The sequence below is a fragment of the Triticum aestivum genome, chromosome 5D, assembly GCF_018294505.1.
Source record: "Triticum aestivum cultivar Chinese Spring chromosome 5D, IWGSC CS RefSeq v2.1, whole genome shotgun sequence".
Taxonomy (NCBI): Eukaryota; Viridiplantae; Streptophyta; class Magnoliopsida; order Poales; family Poaceae; genus Triticum; species Triticum aestivum.
In genome coordinates this window covers 365,798,563-365,818,062 of record NC_057808.1, presented here as the reverse complement: position 1 = coordinate 365,818,062, position 19,500 = coordinate 365,798,563, and the positions used below count along the sequence as shown (strand labels likewise).

General features: G+C 47.8%; 1 pseudogene; it reads left to right on the top strand.

Annotated features, from left to right (window-relative positions):
* The first annotated feature begins 4,040 nt into the window (after positions 1-4,040).
* LOC123121798 (wall-associated receptor kinase 3-like) lies at positions 4,041-16,299 on the top strand (annotated as a pseudogene).
* The last annotated feature ends 3,201 nt before the right edge of the window (positions 16,300-19,500 follow it).

Below are 19,500 nucleotides of genomic sequence, written 5' to 3'. Positions count from 1 at the left end.
AAAAATTTGATCGTGTATCCAAAAAATGTTAAACCTGTTTAAAAAAAATGTTAAACATGTATTAGAGAAATGTTCCTGATGTATACGAAATTGTAGAATAAAAACCAAAAGAAACAAAGAAAAACAAGAAAACCAAAAAATAAACAAAGAAACCAAATAAAAAAGGAACATGAAAGACAAAACCGAAAAAACAAGTGCAAAAGAATGGAGAAAAACGATTACTGAAAAAGAAACAAAGAAAAACAAAAGAAACCATTAAAAAATCATGAAAGAAACAAAACCCGAAGGAAAAAAAGGAATGTGTATGAAAAGGAAAATCAAGGAAAACCCTGAAAGAAACAAAGAAAATATAACCATATATCGAGAAAATGTTAAAAGTGTATATGAAAAATGTGCCTGTTGCATACCCAAAATGCTGAATCTGTACCGAAAACAAACATGTGTTGAACAAAAAAGAAACCGACGAAAATTGACAAACATCACAGGAAAAAGAAGAAAACCAATTAAAACCACAAAAGAAAAGAAAATTGAAAAATAACAATGCAAAAGAATGAACATGAGAAGGAACAAAGAAAAATGAAGAAAGCCAAGAAAAGAAACAGAACAATGAGGAAAAGCAAAGAAAGAAAGACAACAAATAAAAACCAGTGAAAACCAAAATAGAACGAAAGAAAGAGAAAAAAAAGGAGAAAATAAGTAAAAACCATGAAAGAAACAAAGAAAACTAGTAAAAACAAAAAAAACAAGAAAACCAGTAAAGAGATGAAAGAAACGGAAGTAAAAGAAAGAATACAAAAAATGAAAAAAAATGAAAGAAAAATCAGACGAACCAGTACGTCACCGAGCGAGCAAGCTGAAGGTAGCAAAGCGAGCAAGCGACCTATGCTAATGGGCCAGCCTGGTATGCGTGCAAGACCCTAGCTCTACAGCTCTGCAAGAACCCTAAGCAAGCAACAACACTAGACGGTCTTGAACCGAGCTCGAATCACACCGATGAGCGGTGTTGTTGACGACGGAACTGGCTGGTGACGAAAGGAGCAGAGCATAGGAGAGTGAGGTAGAGACTCACAATACTTCAAAGGGAAGACGCCGAACGGGCAGACAAGATGATCGGAGGAGGCGCCTCCACACCGCCAGTTAGCTCCAGCGACGATGCCGTGGTGGCTGATGTCATCAGCAGGCGATCGCTGTTGAGCTCATGTTGGCCCCGACAGGACATAACGTGGGTGGCGATGAAATGGGATGTGTGCAAGGAGACAAATTTAATGTAGGTAAGCTGTCATGTGGGTTGAATAGGGAAAACAACAGGGGGGTCGACGACCGGTCCGGCCACTTGGCTGCCACATGTCGCGCTGTGTTAGGCTTAGGACTAAATTGTCATATACAAGACAAGTTTGAGGATGGCGGGGTGAAGTTTTACAATTTGTAAGCTAAATCATCACATTTTGTGTAAGTTTTAGAATTTAGGTGCTTTTAACTCCTCCGTAAGGTAGGCAATGCCGCACAAAATCTCAGGTGCATGGATGGTCCAAAATGGAATTTGAGAAGCCACTTACACAGATCTTCAAAATAGCTTGAATTCATCACATTACTACTAACACTTATGCGTTCCTGTAGAAAAATTAGGCACTCGATCACTCAGCGACGTCCGAGATGCCCGGGGCGATGCAGTAGTACGGCCGCGCCGTGTCGAAAAGTCGACACGGCCTAGCGTCAGGTCAAACGTTTGATGTGTTGAACTGATGATATTCCCAGCCAAAGACATCTGGAATCCTGGTGCTCTCTGAATCAGCTACTCTGTTCCAAGATGCCCGGAGCCACGCAGGCACGGAGCGTCGCTGTGTGACAGGCAGTACCAGTACGTACGTCTTCTAAGAAGCTCTCGCTGTACTACTACGACTGAGAACGAGGTTTCCACTCGTCTGGTCCACCGTGATTGCAGCTCGCCGGGAGAAAACCGGCGGGATGGACCGATTCGCACTGCCGTGGGTTCTCCGTAACAAGTTCTGTCCACACAGTACACCTGTGTTCAGTACTCCCAGAGACCTGGAATGCTGTCTCATGCGAGCCGGAAGCACCGCCGCACGTAGAGTCGTTAGATGTTCTCTGTATTTTTCTATAACGAAAAAACGTATTTTCGTTGCGATCACGGACGGACGCGTTGGGTCAAGGTCGCCCCAGTTCACTGGATTGGACGTGCATGTCGGGGCAGTCCTTTTCATCGGGTTGGAAATTTCTCCGAAATAATCTTCTCCATGGAGAAAAGCGACAAGGATACTCATAAGGACAACTCGTAACGACCGAAACAACGCATCAGGTCTTCACGACTTCAGGATCGCGATGGACGGCTGAGTTACTATTTTTTGAAGCTTTTTTTTTTTGAAGCTACGGCTGAGTTACTTAAGATACTCATAAGGACAACTCTGACCGATCTCCTATAATCGACTAGAGAGTAAAAAATTGATTTTACTGCTCTAATCTAGCTGATCCCCAACCAACGTTAGTGGAGAATAAATTATCCTCAGTCATGCCCCACCTCCCTATTTATCCTCCATCGCTCGGGCTTGGAGAAAAAAATCTCCTCCCCTCTGCGGCCTCCGCATCTACGTCGGCGCCCCCCTCCCCATGCCGGCCACTGGCCACCATCGCGGATGTTCCCTAGGCTCCGTCGCGGTCCTTAACCCCTGGATTTGGGCCTCTCTCGCCTCGTCCCCGGCGCAAAATCAAGATATCTGCAGCTGCCACCGCCGCCGGATTTGACGCATCCGGCCGTCGGTGACTACGTGTTTGTCATGGATTGGCCGGGTAGCGGACCGCACAACCCCCGCAACGCCTTCACGCCGCATGCAGGTATTGCCTTCGCCTCTAGCCGCTCGGATCTGTCCCGTCAGCAGTTCGTCGGGGAAGACACGCCCGTCTGTCGCCCGAACTCGGCGCTAGCCCAACGGCTCGTGGGTTCCCCGTTGCCAGTCATAAAGTGCGACGACTGCCCGGGGAGGTGGTGCGCCGAGTGTCCACCACGCCGGAACACCCCGGATGGGTGTTCTTCAAGTGCAAAAAAGATGGAGTATCGGTTGTTCACTTGATCTGGCGCAAATTCGGTAGCTCATTGTTTGCTCAAATTTTTTGTGTGTAGGATGGATGCAAATTTTGATATTGGGAAGAAGATTACAACGATCTATTGATAGCATGAAATTTGATAGATGTTCGTGCACTTGTTGTTAGAATAGAGCCTAGAGATGAAACTAGAATGGAGGGAAAGTCAAGTGTTTAAATGAAAAAACGAAAAACAAATATGAACGCTGAGATATGGTGACTCTATGTTTGTGGATCGCCTCGGCAGCCTTCGTATGCATATGAAGAGCATTCCATACATATGGCTGATGGTGATTAGGATTATGGCGGTTCTGCTAGAGTTGCTCTTATATACGGTACAACTATTAAGCTTTGTCAATTATTATCTTTGTCCGGGTTTATTAGGCACCCTTGTATTTTGATTAAAATCTGACTGTAGATTTGATTTGCAAAATATAAGTGATATGTCACAAAAAATAGTGTTGGATTCGTATTTGAATAAATTTTCAATGATGCCAATTTTTTTTCAGATATAGCTTACATTTAACTACCTCCATCGGGGCTTATTGGCCCCATCGTATTTTGGATCAAAGTTTAACCATATATTTGCCAAGCAAAATATTAATGCATGCCAAAAAATAATTGTTAGATTTGTATTCGAATGTAGTTTTAAATGATATTATTTTTATGACGTATAAGTTGTATTTTATTAGTTAAAATCATGATCAAAATATGACCTAAAATACGAAGGGGCTAGTAAATCAGGACGAAGATAGTATTACGCATAAATATATGGTCAAATTTTGACTCAAAATATGAGAGTCTAATAAACCCGGATGAATTATTTAAATCGAATAACTACAAGTCAAGTAGTAGTCAACCTCCAGTTGGCCATTCACGAGAACTATTAGCTCGCATCTATTTATAGCGCACGGTGGCACTATCGTCAGGTCCCGGAGCTCAGCAGCACACACCCACGCCTACCGGTTCACCGCAATGATGAAGCTGGGGTATTCTCGGTTTCTTCTTTCTTGCCGTGCTCTTATCTGCCTTTCGGCGATTTGGGTGATGGCCTCGGCCGATGTACCGGCAGGCCAGCGTCCCGGCTGCCGGACGAAGTGCGGCGATGTCGACATTCCATTCCCGTTCGGCATCGGCGAGGAGTGCGCGTTCAAGTTCAACCCCGGTGTTGATACCAGCGACACTGGCTTAGATATCAGCGGCTTTAATATCGACTGCATGACCATCGCTGGTGGCGTCGAGAAGCCTTTTGTAAGTACTCCATGGTTGGAAGATATGATCGAGGTGACTAATATCTCTTTGCCTGACGGCAAGGCCTGGATGAAGGCCACGACGATCTCGTCTCAGTGCTATGACCCATCCACCCGCAGTATAACCGAGCGAAATGGAGAGGCGGCCTTCTTCTTGACACCTTTCTGGATATCAGAAGTGGACAACGCAATTATCGTCATCGGGTGTGATACTCTCGGTTATACGAGGAGCTCTTCTGTGAGTACTTCGGCTTCTTTGTTATACTTATTTGATTCAGGTGAAAATGTTCGAGCTTTAGTTTCAATTAACTTCCGGGGAGTAAAACCTGCCTGGAACAACTATTTTTAGCTCAGGACATATCCATCGTTTCATAAAACCATGCCAACAACATGGTAACAAAACAAAACACTGAACTTTTTACGCGATGTTACTCTAGCTCACCCGCTTGTATATACGGCTTTGAACGGCTACAACCCGGCGGCCATCATTAATGTCAGAGGACATATCAAGGCTTCCCTGGATATCAAGTACCTTATGGGTAGGGTTTGGCCATGTTTTTCTTGCCCATGGCAGCCCGTGAACCCTACCAGATAAATGATGGGCATTGACATGGGTACAACTCTGCGCGCACAAGCATAAACTAGGCAAAAGGCAGCTGCTCAGAGCATCTCCAGCCGTTGGCCCCTTAGGGGTGCCTAAAATCGCTGCCTGGGGGCGAGCCGGCGCAAAAAAAGGTCTGGGGGCGAGCTGGTCCCCAGTCGCCGGCCCCAGGGCCGCCCCCAGACGCGTCTAATTTTTTCAAAAAAAAAAAACGTTCGGCGAATTTCGGCTAAACACGTCTAAATTTCAGCAAACTTTGGCATATATTAGACATGTTCGCGGTACATAGTAAAGAAATCTAAAATAAGAACTCGCTGAACGCGGAGTAGTCGCCGTCGTCGCCGCCATCCTCGCCACCATCGTCGTCGTCGGCCTTCTCCTTCTTGACGCGGCCGTCCCTGGTGGACCCCTGCCCGGCGTCGCCAAGGCGGACTGGTGGTGGCGGCGGCGCGTCGTCGTCGTCGCTGTCTTCGATGACGACGACCCCTCCTTCGTCGCGGCCCCGGCGGCGCTGCTCGAACCGCCGCAGGGCGGCACACTGGCGCTCCATCGCCATCTTCAGGGAGTCCTTGCGCGCCCATTCCAGGGCTGCGTCGTCGTCGAGCTCCACGTCGCCGTGCTCCGTCTTCACGGCGGGGAGACCCGGCTCCGTTTTCACCGGCGCGAGCCCCGGCTCCGTCTTTGGCTTGACGATGCGCGGAGGAGCCGACGAGGAGGCGCGCCGGCCGCCCTCATTGATGACGATGCCGGCGCCGCGAGTGCGCCGGCCGAGCGGCGTCTCCGCCGCGGGCTCGGCCTTGACGCCGAGCAGCGCCGGAGAGCCGGAGGAGTGGGAAGAAGAGTGCGAGGAGGAAGACGAGGAGGAGCCAAACCTCCTGGGCATCCATTGCCCGGCGCGTCGGTGGTGGGCCGGGGCGGCCGCCCTCGCCGGGGGAGGGTATGCCAGCGGCGGGTTGTTGCCGCCCTCAAGGTGCGTCAGCACGCCCTCGAGCGTGCGGCCGGGGACGCCCCACCACAGGTGGCGCCCCTCGCTGTTCTTCGTGCCGCCCACCACCGGTGCCCCATTGGTGGACGCCGGCCTCTACTCCTGACGGCACTCGAAGTACGCCGTCCACGCCGCGTGGTTGTCGGCACCGTACTGGGGCAGGGCGAGCTGCTCGTCGGTGAGGGAGGAGCGCACGATCTCTACCTCGGCGGCGAAGTAGGGTGCGCGCGCCACGGCGTCGGGCAACGGGGGAATGGGCACTCCCCCGTTGCTGAGCCTCCACCCCGTTGGCCCGGCGCGCATGTCCGGCGGCGCCAGGATGTTGGCCTCGAACAGGAGCCACGACTCGTGTTCGCGGAGCGAGCGGCGGCCGAAGCCGTTGGCCGCTGCCTCGTCGCCGGGGAAACGTTCGGCCATCGGGAGAGGGAGAGGGAGGGCTCGGCGGTGGCGCACGGGAGAGGGAGAGGGAGGGCTCGGCGGCGGCGCACGGGAGAGGTAGAGCTCGGCGGCTAGGGCTGGTGTGGCCAGAGGCGAGGGAGGCCACCGGCTTATATAGCCGCGCCCGTGTGTACGCCGCACCTGTATGTACGCGTGCGCGGGAGGGAGGCGTCGCCGCGCCGCCCCGTGACGCGCCGCCCGTGAGGAATCAATGGCAAGGCTGACCGGCGGTGGCAGCGCGGCAGCCTTGGCATTGATTCCCGCATGAACCGAGGCGATGAGGGCGACGAAGCGCCCGTCTCGCTGACTCGGCGGGCCCGCGGCTGCTTCGCGCCAAAACATCTCGCCCCGGCGTCCCTGGGCGCCCCCCAGCGCGCCGGGTTTGGCCTGGGTCCGCCAGCGCTGATTTTGGCCCAGGCCGGCGAAAATCGGGCTCCTGGGGGCGCGACTGGGCCGTTTTTTCGGCGCCGGCGCGAAAAAATCGCCTGGGGAGGCCTTTCTGGGGGCGCGACTGGAGATGCTCTCAGCCCCCACGCCGCTTGGCGGCAGCCCCCACCGCGCCGCCACCAGGCTCCCCTTCGCCAGCTCCTCCCCTCGCTGCCGTCGGAGGCCACCACCGGGCAAAGCTCGTGTAGTGGCAGTGGAGACGGGGTCTCTCCTCGAGACTCGTCTTGGTGCGTGCAGGATTCGGCGGCTGGCGGCCAGCGCGGCGGCACCTCTCCCGGTGGCCTGGCGGCTGGCTGCATGCGTGCCCCTGGTGGCAGATCCGGGTTGGTGCTCTCCCTCTCGTGGTCCCTCCTCCTCGCCTTCACGAGTCCCAGTTCCTCCCCGCCGCCGCCACTCCCTCGGTTTCCTGCATGCCCCCGGGGGCAGATCCGGGATGCGGCCCTCTTGGTGGCGCCATCTCGTGGTTCTTCCTCTCCTCCACAACTCTCTCCCCGCTGTCGTCACTGGTGATTGCGGGTGCGACGCGTCTAGACCCCTTCCCCTACGCTCCACCTGACCTCATCCATCCACTCCCCCCTTTCCTCCGGCAGTCCGACGTTCTCCTAGTTGCGGAGGCTCACCCTGGCCACGCCTCGTCCCCTTGGGCTGGCCGTGGTGCTGCTGGTGGTAGTTTCTAGCCTCCCTGGCAAGATCTTACGCGTGGCAATTTGTGGTTGTTGGCGATGATGGAGCATCCCACGGCGCCCGATGTCAGCTTCCCCAGTGATGGGCGAACTCTCTTTTCGGCGGTGGTGGTTCCCACATCTTGGAATCCTGATTTGACGGTGTTTTGGATTGTTCGGACTTTGGCCGGGGCGAAATCCCTACTCGGCTTGCCGATGCTGGCGGCATCGACACCTGTGGGTGTCATCCCCCCTTTTTGGAGGTGCCTTCATGGACTCTTTTCCATGCCCCTTTTCGAGTATCGGGGGAAACCCTAGGTCTGGTTCGCCGAACCAGATGGCAGCTGCAACTTGGCATCGTATCGTTCATGAAGGCGTTCTCTTGGTTACTCGTGGTATGTTCGGTGTTGGATTCGAAGATCTTGGGTGCTTTGGTGGTCTGGACTGCTCCTCATGGTGTGGGCAGCCGGGGCGCAAAGTACGACGTCGATGGCGCTCCCTTCATGGCTTCTCCATCCAAGCCGGCTAGGTCATGCATCACACTTGCCGATTCTCTAGGGACGTGTATGGTTGCGCGCGTGAGGCCCAACCAGGCTTGTTGTATGCCAATCTTTTTATGTCTGGCTGTTTGGTTATATGCAAACATTGTTCGGCCTGCATGGCATGGTTCTTAAAGCACCTTTGGGCTTGTATCGCTGGGAACTACCAAATCGGCAGTTTCCAGCTGGCCAGACCCGAGCGATGCTTTGGAGTGCACATGGGTGGCTCTGGCAGTACGTGTTTGCACATGGTTTGTGGTAATCACCTCCTTAATCTCCTTCGAGATAAGTTGTACACGGAAGAAAGTGAGGACATGCCGACGCCAATGACCTGTTCAGCGGCAACCACGGGTTGCACCCGCTCTGCCGTGTGCTCACCACCGTCAAGGCCCTCTCGTGAGCAGTCGAGTCGACTGCCATGGAGGCCGGAGGTGGTGTGGTTGGTGGACCGCGGGTCTGGTGCAAGGCAAGGCGAGGGATCACACAGGCGGCAGGGTGTGTCATGACGGATATCCAGGCCAGGTAGGAGCGTGAGCTCGCCGCGCACCTTGTGGCCACACTGAGGCAGTAGGGCAGCGGGGGCAATGCCGACGCCCGGGCGCGCGCGTTGCTGGCGGAGCTGGAGGCATGGCTATTGGGCGGGGCGGGGTGTTTAGACGCATGGCTGGAGGATGCGGTGCTCTGACACGACATTTTTGCGGCGGTGCAGGCATGGTACAGGGACCCGAGTGAGGTAAGAGCATCTCGAGTCCCCCCCCCCCAACATGCCCCCAGGGCTCTTTTTAGCGCCGGCGCCGAAAAATCGGCCCAGTCGCGCCCCCAGGTCCTCATTTTTCGTTGGTTTGGGCCGAAATAATAGCCGGCGAACCCGAGCCGAACCCAGGCCCCCGGGGGGCGCCGACCGAAGCCAAAAGATGCATGCGTCCACTCTCTCAGTGACAAACAGGCCTTTTCCCGCCGTTTCCCCACTTTTCCTCCATTTTCCCATTGCTTCCCCCCTTCTGCCCCTCTTCTCCCGACATTCTTCTCCCATCCGTCCGCCATCCCGCCATGCCGCCGAAGAAGTATTCGGCCCCTCGTGCCGTTGCCACTGCTGATTCCACCCAACCGAAGCAGAGGAAGCCGGGGGCGCCGATGGCAAAACCACCGGGCATGTCGAACGCCGAGTGGAGGGCGGAGGTTCAGTGCAGGGAGGCTGTCACCACCGACCGGCGGTATAGGCTCGACGCCAAGAAGGTCCGGGACGCGGCCGCGTCGGCGACAGAGCAGGCAGAGGCGTCTCGTGCGGGGATGACGAATCCGCCTGGCAGCCACGGCCCGCAAGCTGCGTGGAGCCGCAGAGCGTCGCATCGCCGGCCAGCTTCTCGCCGCCGCCACCGTCCTGGGGGTACGCACCCTCGCCTGGCTACGCCGACGGCGACGCGCATGGTGGATTCAACCCCAACATCACATTTCCACATGGCCAGCGCACCTCACCCTCCAGTCTGAACCCCGACCAACGCACTCCCTCGCCCGCGTTTGCCGGCCTCCAGTACACCCTGTACAACTACTCGTCGCCGGCGTACATAGCCTCCCCGACGCTGCCTCTACACCGTGGCACCGTGCCCTTCTCGCAAGTCTCGTCGTCACATTTCGGCAACCCCGACGTGACGGAAGCCGACATGGACGAGATCATCACGAGCGGCTCGGTCGCCGCCGCCTCCTCCCCCGGGTTCCGCGCGCAAGACGACACAATGGACACCACCGACGACATGGACAACAAGCTCGACGACGGCAAGGAGGAGGAGGAGGAGATGGAGCCGGCGCCCGCGCCGGCGAGGAAAGGGAAAAAGAAGAAGCGGGGGCCAGGACGGGCGAGCCGCGCGTCAAGTGGACGTCCAAAGAAGACGAGTGCCTCGCCGACGCCGACGCCGGCCAGTCCAACGCCGGAGGAGCACGTTGTTTGATGCATTCCTTTGTCTATGCGTCCTTCCTTTTGAGCGTCGAACTATCGTCTATGTTTGATCGCCGAACTTTGGGGCTGATCGCCGAACTTGTGGCGTTTTTTGGCAGCGGGAAAAGACAAGTTTGAATTTATGTGTGTCTTGGGGCCGAAACCAGGGGGCACGGCTGGGAACTGCATTGCCTTCAGGGCAAAAAAACGCCGGCGCATTGACCAAACCGCTATCGCCGGGTGCGTTGAGGGGCCGAATGGCTGGAGATGCTCTAAGCGACAGGTGCGCAGCGGCGGCGCTTGCGCTGGTGTCCACCGCAGCATCCCACTCCTCATCGGCACCCCTACGAGCTCTCAACGGGTTGGTGGCGGCGATTCGGATGCCGCTGGTGGATGAGCCGCACGCGCGTTGGTAGCTCCCGCGGCTGGTGGCCCTGCTGTGCGTCGCCGACCCACACAGCATGCGCCGCGCTGGAGCTTTGCTTTCGCGTCGCCTACTACGGGCGGCGTGAGTTGTTTGATGCGCTCCTCGGCAGGGGCCTCGTTAAGCGCCTCCTCTGCCTCCAGCGCATCGCCACAGACGCACATGTGGAAGCCAAGCAGGGGCTGCGGCCGCGGGAGAAGCACGCGGTGTAGCCGGAGATCCTCCGGTGCGTGCCGGAGGCGGCCGTGTCACCCACCAAGGAGGCCGCTGTGCTGGCCGAGGTGGTCTATTTCAAGTGTAGTTGTTTACTCCTAATCACCATGCGAGCCAGGAAACCAAACGCCGGGTGAAAGTTGCTCAAGTAGTCTCCACTCAGCCTGGTTTCCATGCAACCACTAAAAATCGGTGTGGGTAACCAAACACGCCCTAGGCGCTTGAGGTGGGAGGTACGTTGAACCGACCAGTCTTGGCGTCGTGTTCAACCCGGTCATTCTTGATGTCATGGTCATGCGATGTTGGTGCCTACCGTTGGTCGTGACGTGGTCTAGAAGCCCTCTATCTCATCGCTTTGCCTTCTCGGCTAGAGTTTGAGCTTAGAGAGTTTGTGTCGTGTTGTATCCTTCTCTGTTCTTCCCACAGCTAGTGTGGTCCTCCATTCCCTCTGTATGTCACCGTTGTTTCTCTTCTACCTATCATTGAAAAGATACGCAAGCTTTGTGCATTCGTGGAAAAACATATCCAAACCCAACCCGAAAAATTGGGTGTGTTGTTGTCGGACTGTTATTGATGCCATGTTCCTAAAACAGAAAGTTCCTGTGGAGGTCGAGCTACATGAAACCTCTTATCCTTACCCCTCCAACATTGCTTTGAGATTTGTGCTCCCCAACTACCTTACTACATGAAAATTTATCTTTTTTGTTTCTCTTAAATGAAACAACATATGGACTTTAAATTTTGCAGATCAAAGAAACTTTAGAACTTCAATGTTTGATAAAACTTTCAGATTTTTTTGGTGTGACATAAATATACAAAATGAGATTTTATTTTACTAAAAAATATTTTAACCAGTTAAAGGGTATGGAAAAATCTGAAAGTTTTTCCTACATCGTAGTTAGAATGTTTTGTTGCCCTCCAAAGTTTGAAATTTACATGTTGTTTTGTTTGAGAGAAACAAAAAAGACAAATGTGCATGCACGGATCACAATGCAGAAATGGATGGCTAAGATAAGGGGTACCATGTAGCTCGACCTATAGCAAATTCCTAAAATATTCAAGTTATAAACTTTATTTCTGTGATATGTCCTTGCATGTGAAGTCCAACTGTGTAAAAAGTGATTTCAATTTCATATTTTTCATCAAATTTACAATTGAATGACATGCATTTCTGTGTGTTTCTAGACCTGTCTATTAAGTACCCATCAAAGGTGGATGCCTATTGGGTATGGGCACGGGTAAAATCCTATGTCCATGGACATGGATATTGGTAGATATTGACGTCAATGAGCATCTTGGAGATGGATATATAAATTATTCCACTCACCTCGTACCCAATCCATTACTATCCTTATCTTTTGCAAGTCAAATACGTTATGTAGACCCATAGCTTCCACATACGTATGTAGGGTTGCCTTTGCTCCTCCTTTGGTCGGCGGTGACCATGGGCACCGGCAGTGGCAGGTGTGGATGCCCTGGATGACGTGCCTTATTGTTGGCTCTTCGGTGAGTAGCGTGACGACACTGTTTCCTTGGTCATGTGAAGGGTGAGGTGCGTCATGGCAGGTGGTCTTGGCGAGGCCGCTGTTGTCTATGGCGGCAAAACTCCGATCTTGATCGGAGTTCTTGATCCCGTCGTGGTGGGTGACTTCAGCCACTCGGCGAAGTGTGTGGGAGTTGCCAGGCAAAAGCTCCGCGTCTTGGTGCCAGAGATAGCGATGCCTGCGGGTGTCGTGTTTCTCTTGGAGGCACCGCCTTGGTTCTACATGCCCTTGCTAGCGCTCTGAGTGAAAACCAATGCTCGCTCCAGCGGGATCAATGACGGTGGAGATGTGCCTAGTAACCCTCTTGGGGGGGGGGGTGTCTCTGGCGAGTGCGGGTGTCCTCCGGTCGCAAAGGCATGGTTGGGCTTGTTTGGAGTATCACTCGATCCCACCTCATTTACGGCGACTGATGGTCACTTTTGGCCCCCCTCATTTACACATGATGAGGTCTTATGACTCTTCTTCCTTTTTGTGCAAGGCAGAGTCGGCGCTCCTCGGTCTAGAGCGAGAGGACAGAGGGTCCTCTCGGGCGGTGGTGTGCTGGAATTGTTGCAGCGAAATCCGGTGGTTTCTTCTAGGTTGCTTGTCTTCGTGTGTCGCTGATGGCTTTGGTGGTGTCTCAGGGTGTTCTACCCTCACCCTCTCCCATGCTATTACTCGTTAGCTAGTTGGGGGTGTGCTGAGTAGCGCACTTCTGTGTTGTTAGCGGTGTTCGACTAGTTTTTATCATGCTATCTTTGATCAGCTTGTGGGAGAATTTCCTCAACGCCTTGCATCGTTCGGCTGTGTGGCTTTATCTATAAAGCGGGACGAAGGTCTATTTCAAAAGAGTGTTTTCTCAAAAGAACAAAAATTGTTGGTATTTACATAGTTTTGTCAATTATGATTTGTTGATTAAGTAAGGTCTATCATTGAATATTTTGCTTTTTGTGATATTTTGTAGCGTGTCTTTCTGTTTTCGGTTAACCAATCATACTTTTTTAATACATGTAATACATTCTTGTCTTCGGGATACTATTTTGAGTGGTCAACTAGAAATACATAATGCTATATATGTGGTATTTTAAGCTTCCAGATAACTTGTCGGCAATCTATGACGCTAACTATAGCATAGAGAAACATTTTTCCATTTCCAGTACACTTTTAGGAAAGATTATCTTAATTATTTTGATTTGGAAAAAGTATTTTTCACCCCTCAATTATATCGAAAGTCAAGAAATGGTCCCTCGATTCCAAAACCAGAAATTCTTAGGGTCCGAGTCAAAACCAGAACACGAATGGTCGGAGGGGCGAAAAATATCTGGTTTTGATTGTTTGGAGCTAAGAATTTCCGGTTTTGATCCAAATGGCCGGAGGCACGAAAAGTATCCGGTTTTGGCAGTTGGGGGACTAAGAAATTCTGGCATTGAAATTAAGGGACCATTTCTAGACTTTCGATATAATCGAGGGACGAAAAATATACTTTTCACTTTTGATTTTAAAGAGATATTCTGTTTAAATAGTGTTAATTGACATGCAACACATGTGGTATTACAAACCAGGATTCATTTCATGAAAAAATGGTACTAGTGTAAGTTTGGTTCAAGACATCTCATATACACTTTCTCCGTGCAGTATGTGGTAGGCTGCTCGTCCTCTTGCGACAACTATCGTGGCACGGATACCCTGAAGAATGCCACATGCGATGGTTTCGGCTGCTGTCAAGCCGATGTCCCGAAAGGCGTACGGAATTTATGGCTATTTCAACAAAAACTATAACACCTCACAAACATGGAGAGACGGCAGTCCTTGCAGCTACGTGGCACTTATAGAAAAGGCGGCTTTCAGTTTCAAAACCAGCTATGTCAACTCCACAGTATTCAATGATACATACAAAGCTGGAGTTCCTATTGTCCTGAACTGGGAAATAGAATCGTCGAGTTGCGAGCAAGCTAAGAAGAATAGTTCCTACGCCTGTGTTAGCAGCAACAGTGTGTGCGTGAATTCCACCACCAACGCGCCAGGTTATCGCTGCAATTGCTCTGATGGGTACAAAGGCAACCCTTACATCATAAACGGATGCCAAGGTGACTTCCCTTTTGCTGCCTTGTACATTTGACATGAACTCTTGTGCACCTTGTTAATTCAGGAGCCACATTTACGCACTTCTTGGTAACTTAAACTGAAAACAATTGTTCTGTTCCAGATATTGACGAGTGCCATGAAAATGCTACTCTCTGTGGCTCTGGAATCTGCGAGAACACGTTAGGGCATTACAGTTGTTCATGCCACCCAGGAGATTATATGACGAATGACGGTTGTGTGCAAAAGCATTTCCTTTTTCCGGCGATGCCTGTTGTAGGTAAGTTACATCTCATGTAGACAGTTGATTGGAGACGCATGAAAACAATATGAAGTTTATACTAACGTGATAGTCCGGTATATATTTTCTTGATTTAAGCAATTCCTATTTGGCCAAATTCCTACTCATGGTAGCAAATGTGGTCGTTATTTTACAAGTACATCAAACCTTTAAAAGTTTGACCATCACTTTCCAAAACTCTACAAACATTGATAACATAAAATTCATGCTAGATTCATTATCAAATATACATTTATAAGGTTATCAAATATACATTTATAAGGTTGTGATTTCTTTTAAGATAATACTCCCTCCATCCGGAAATACTTGTCCTAGAAATGGTTGTATCTAGACTTATTTTAGTTATAGATACATCGATTTTATTCATTTCTAGGACAAGTATTTTCGGACGAAGGGAGTGTATTTTTGTTGAAACTGATGGTCAAATATTTGCATTGGGTGATCATAATTTTTTTCGCATTGGATATACATGTGTCATTGGCAGGCGTAGTTGGTATTTCTATTTTTCCTTCAACACAACACTTTTAAGTAGTCATTACTCATATGGAAACTAACTTGTTGTGAACAAATACCTGCAGGTGCAAGTGTGGTACTTGTCGTCTTTGTGGTTGTTGTATCATGTGTCTGCTTGATCCAGGAGAGAAACTACAAAACATGAAAAAGGAATACTTCCGACGACACGGTGGTCTGATATTATTTGATGAGATGAGGTCAAAGCAAGGTATTACATTCAAAATATTCACGGAAGAAGAATTGCAGCAAGCCACAAACAGATTCGGTGAACAACGAGTACTGGGTCAAGGAGGCTATGGGACCGTGTACAAGGGGTTTCTTAAGGGTAATGTGGAAGTAGCGGTGAAGAGATGCAAGACCATCGACGAGCAACAAAAGAAAGAATTCGGTAAAGAAATGCTAATCTTGTCCCAGGTCAACCATAGAAATATAGTGAAGCTCCTCGGGTGTTGCCTTGAAGTGGAAGTCCCTATGCTGGTATATGAGTTTGTCCCAAATGGCACCCTCTTCCAGCTCATACACGGTGACCATGGTATGCGTATCTCCTTGGCTACTCGCTTGGGGATCGCCCATGAGTCCGCCGAGGCTCTTGCCTACCTTCACTCGTCGACTTCGACGCCGATCCTCCACGGTGATGTCAAGTCGTCCAACATTCTTCTTGACATGGACCACCAAGCTAAAGTTTCTGACTTTGGCGCCTCCATCCTGGCACCAACTGATAAGTCACAATTCATCACACTGGTACATGGAACATGCGGGTACCTTGACCCGGAGTACATGCAAACCAATCTGCTGACGGACAAGAGCGACGTGTACAGCTTTGGGGTTGTTTTGTTGGAGCTACTCACGGCCAAATTGCCATTTAATTTCAATCCGGATGTCCCTGCCCACGAGAAGAGCCTATCGATGATGTTTATGTATGCCATGAAGGAGAATAAGCTCGAGCAAATCTTGGATGTTGAGCTCAAGGACAGGGATAACACAGAGATTCTTGAAGAGATCGCGGAGCTAGCGATGCGTTGCTTAGAGATGTGTGGTGACAACAGGCCATCGATGAAGGAAGTTGCGGAGAAGCTTGATAGTCTGAGGAAGGTGCTGCAACATCCATGGGTGCAGCGGAACCCTGAAGAGATGGAATGCCTACTTGGGGAGCCCTCATCGATGGTCAGCTCGACAATAACAAGTGTTGAATATTTCAGCATCGAGAAGAAAGCTGTTAATGGTCTGCAGTCAGGTCGTTAAGTAATCACGCCATCGTTTTGCTTTGTTTATTTTGTATTCGAAAGCAAGAAATCAGTGGCATCATTAATAGAATAAACAGTCAATTGTTATAGCTACCTTTATGTTACTATTCATTTTGCCAATTATACATGTACAAGTTTCGGTGTTTATATGGTTATGTATCTTTTAAAAATTGCAGATATATGTGAGTTATTATTTCATCAATTTTGCATAGTTCGCTTTTCAAATATGATGTAGTGTGGTAAATGCTTGACACGTCCTCTAAATCTTTGTATTTTATTAACAGTCTTTCGCAACAACAAAAAAAGCTATGATCAGTCAAGAGTCTGGTATCATGTACTTCCTCCGTCCGGAAATAGACAAATGAATAAAATGAATGTATCTATAACTAAATAAATCTAGATACAGCCATTTCTAGGACAAGTATTTTCGGACGGAGGGAGTATAACCCAATTCAGACTACTGGACTTCTACGTCAGCCTTTTTCTTTTCGGCCGGGAAAACACAGGCGCGGCTATGTCTCGCCTCTAGCAAGACAAACCATCCCCTTCCCTGAAACAACATGGTAATGGGCCGGCCCAGTTGTGCTTTTCGCTCGATCGTTTTTCATTCGTTCGATTTTGTTTCTTCCTTTTCTCTTTCTTTTTCTATTTTTTCTATTTAAATAATTCTAAATTACGCATATTTAAAAAAACTTAAGTTTGTAAAAATGTTTGTGCAATGTTAAAAAATGTTGATAGCTTTTGAAAAAATGTTGCAACACATATTTGGAAAAAGTGTATAGCACATATTGGAGCAACAATGTCCAAAAACATGTGTTTTGAAAAAAGTTAATCATATACTATTTGAGAAATGTAAAAATTATATAAGATAAATGTTTTAGTTGTATACGAAAAATATATAAATGTGTATGGCACAAATTAGACATCGAACATGTACTTGAAAAAAAGATTTAATCATTGTTTTTGAAAAATGTTAATCATATATTCAAAAAATATTAAACTTTTATAAAATGTTCTTGATGTATATAAAAATTTTAAATATCAAAACATGCATTTAAAAAATGTTAATCGATTATTTTTAAAATATTGAACATGTATAAAAATAATGTCATATGAATACGAAAAATGTACAAGGTGTATGAAGAAAGTAGACATTAGTACATATATATTAAAAGAATAGGCATAAAAAACATAAGTTTCAAATATTTTAACCATGTATCGGGAAAATGTTAAACATGTATATAGAAATGTTTTTGATGTATATGAAAAATGTTGAATGTATACTGGAAAAAACCTGCTTTGAACAAAAATGAAACACCGAGGATCGACAAAAAGCACAGGAATACGAAGAGAACCAATAAAACTAAAAGATAAAACAAATAAAAACGATAATAAAATACAACCCAAAAAACCAATGCAAAAATGTTAAATATGTATAGAAAAATGTTGACCATCTATCAGAAAAATATTAATCTTTTATTTCAATATTTTTACTCAAGCATTTGAAAATGTTAATGTGTATAACAAAAAAATATTGACTATGTATTAAAAACATGTTAATGTTCTATTTAGAAAATGTTAATCATGCATATGAAAAATGTTAGAAATGTATATAGAAAAAATGTTGACCTTGTATTCAAAGAATGTTAAACCTATTTTAAAAATAATGTTAAACATGTATTAGAGAAATATTTTCGACTTTACAAAAAATGTAGAATAAAAACCAAAAGAAAAAAAGAAAAAAAGAAAAAAGAAACAAAGGAAACTGAATAAAAAATAACATGAAAAACAAAATGAAGAAACAAGTGCCAAAAAATGGAGAACAATGAATACCGATAAAGAAACAAATAAAAGCAAAAGAAACCTTTGAAAATCAAGAAAGAAGCCAAAAACCCAAGGAAAGAAAGGGAATGAGTATGAAAAGGAAAACCCTGAAAGAAAGAAATAAAATGTAACCATGCATTGAGAAAATGTTAAAAGTATATGTGAAAAATGTGCCTGTTGTATACTAAAAATGATGAATCTGTACAGAAAAGAAAGTTGTGTTGAACAAAAAAGAAACCAATGAAAATTGGCAAAAAGCACAGGAAATAGAAGAAAACCAAAAAAGAAAACCAAAAAAGAAAACCAAAAAGAAAATAAAAAATAACAATGCAAAAGAATGAACTTGAGAAGGAAACAAAGAAAAATAAAGAAAACCAAGAAAAGAAACAGAACAATGAGGAAAAACGAAGAAAGAAAGAAAACAGATAAAAAACTAGTGAAAACCAAAAAAGAACCAAAGAACAAAAAAAGGAGAAAATCAGTAAAACCCATGAAAGAAACCAAGAAAACTAGTAAAAACAAAAAAAAACCCAAAGAAAACCAATAAAGAAACAAAAACAGTAAGAAAAGAAAGAAAACAAAAAATGAAAGAAAAATCAAACAAACCAGTACGTCACCGATCAAGCGAGCTGAAGCTAATGGGCCAGCCCGATATGCGCATGCTTCAGGTGAGAGGAATGCTATAACTCACTACAAGCGTGGAGCTCCTCAAGGGCCACTCTGAGCCGTTGCCATGTGTTATGTGAGGTTTGCTCTGAGCCGTTGCAACATATATTTTTTATTTTTTTAATGCATTTTTGGGGTTTAGATTGGTTTTGGGTCGTTTTGGCTTTTCATTTTTTGACCGGCTGTCCATAGGTTTTGGACCCCAAAAATAATGCGCGAGAAAACGCATTTTACTCGAGAGACACAAATTTGCTTCTCCTGAAGGCATAGTTGTGCTTCGACGAGAGGGACAGTTGTGCATCTCAGAAAAGGGGAAAACGCGTTTTTTATTTCTTCTACGAGAGGTACATATTTGTTTCTCTTGGAGGCACAGGTTTGCTTCTGTGAGAGGCACAACTATGCCTCTTGTAAAGAGAAAAAAAATATGTTTTCGCAAGAGCCACATATTTGCTTCTCGTCGAGGCGCAGGTTTACTTCCACGAAAGTCACATGTGCCTCATGGAAAGGGAAAAACATGTTTTTTTCTTCCGCTGTGCCTCTCGCAAAGGGAAAATAAGTGGGGGGAAATCAGGCTTCTGTCTCAGTTTCTTCCGATTTTTTCATGTAATTTTTTTGTCAAAAGCTATTAATGTGGGATCTAGTTTTGAAAATCTCGACGCGAGAACAACGGTGAAAACAGTTTGTAGTTTGGACGCATGGTTTAAGAGAAAAATATTTTGAACAAAAGAATCTACAAAAAAAGGGAAAGCTCACACTTGT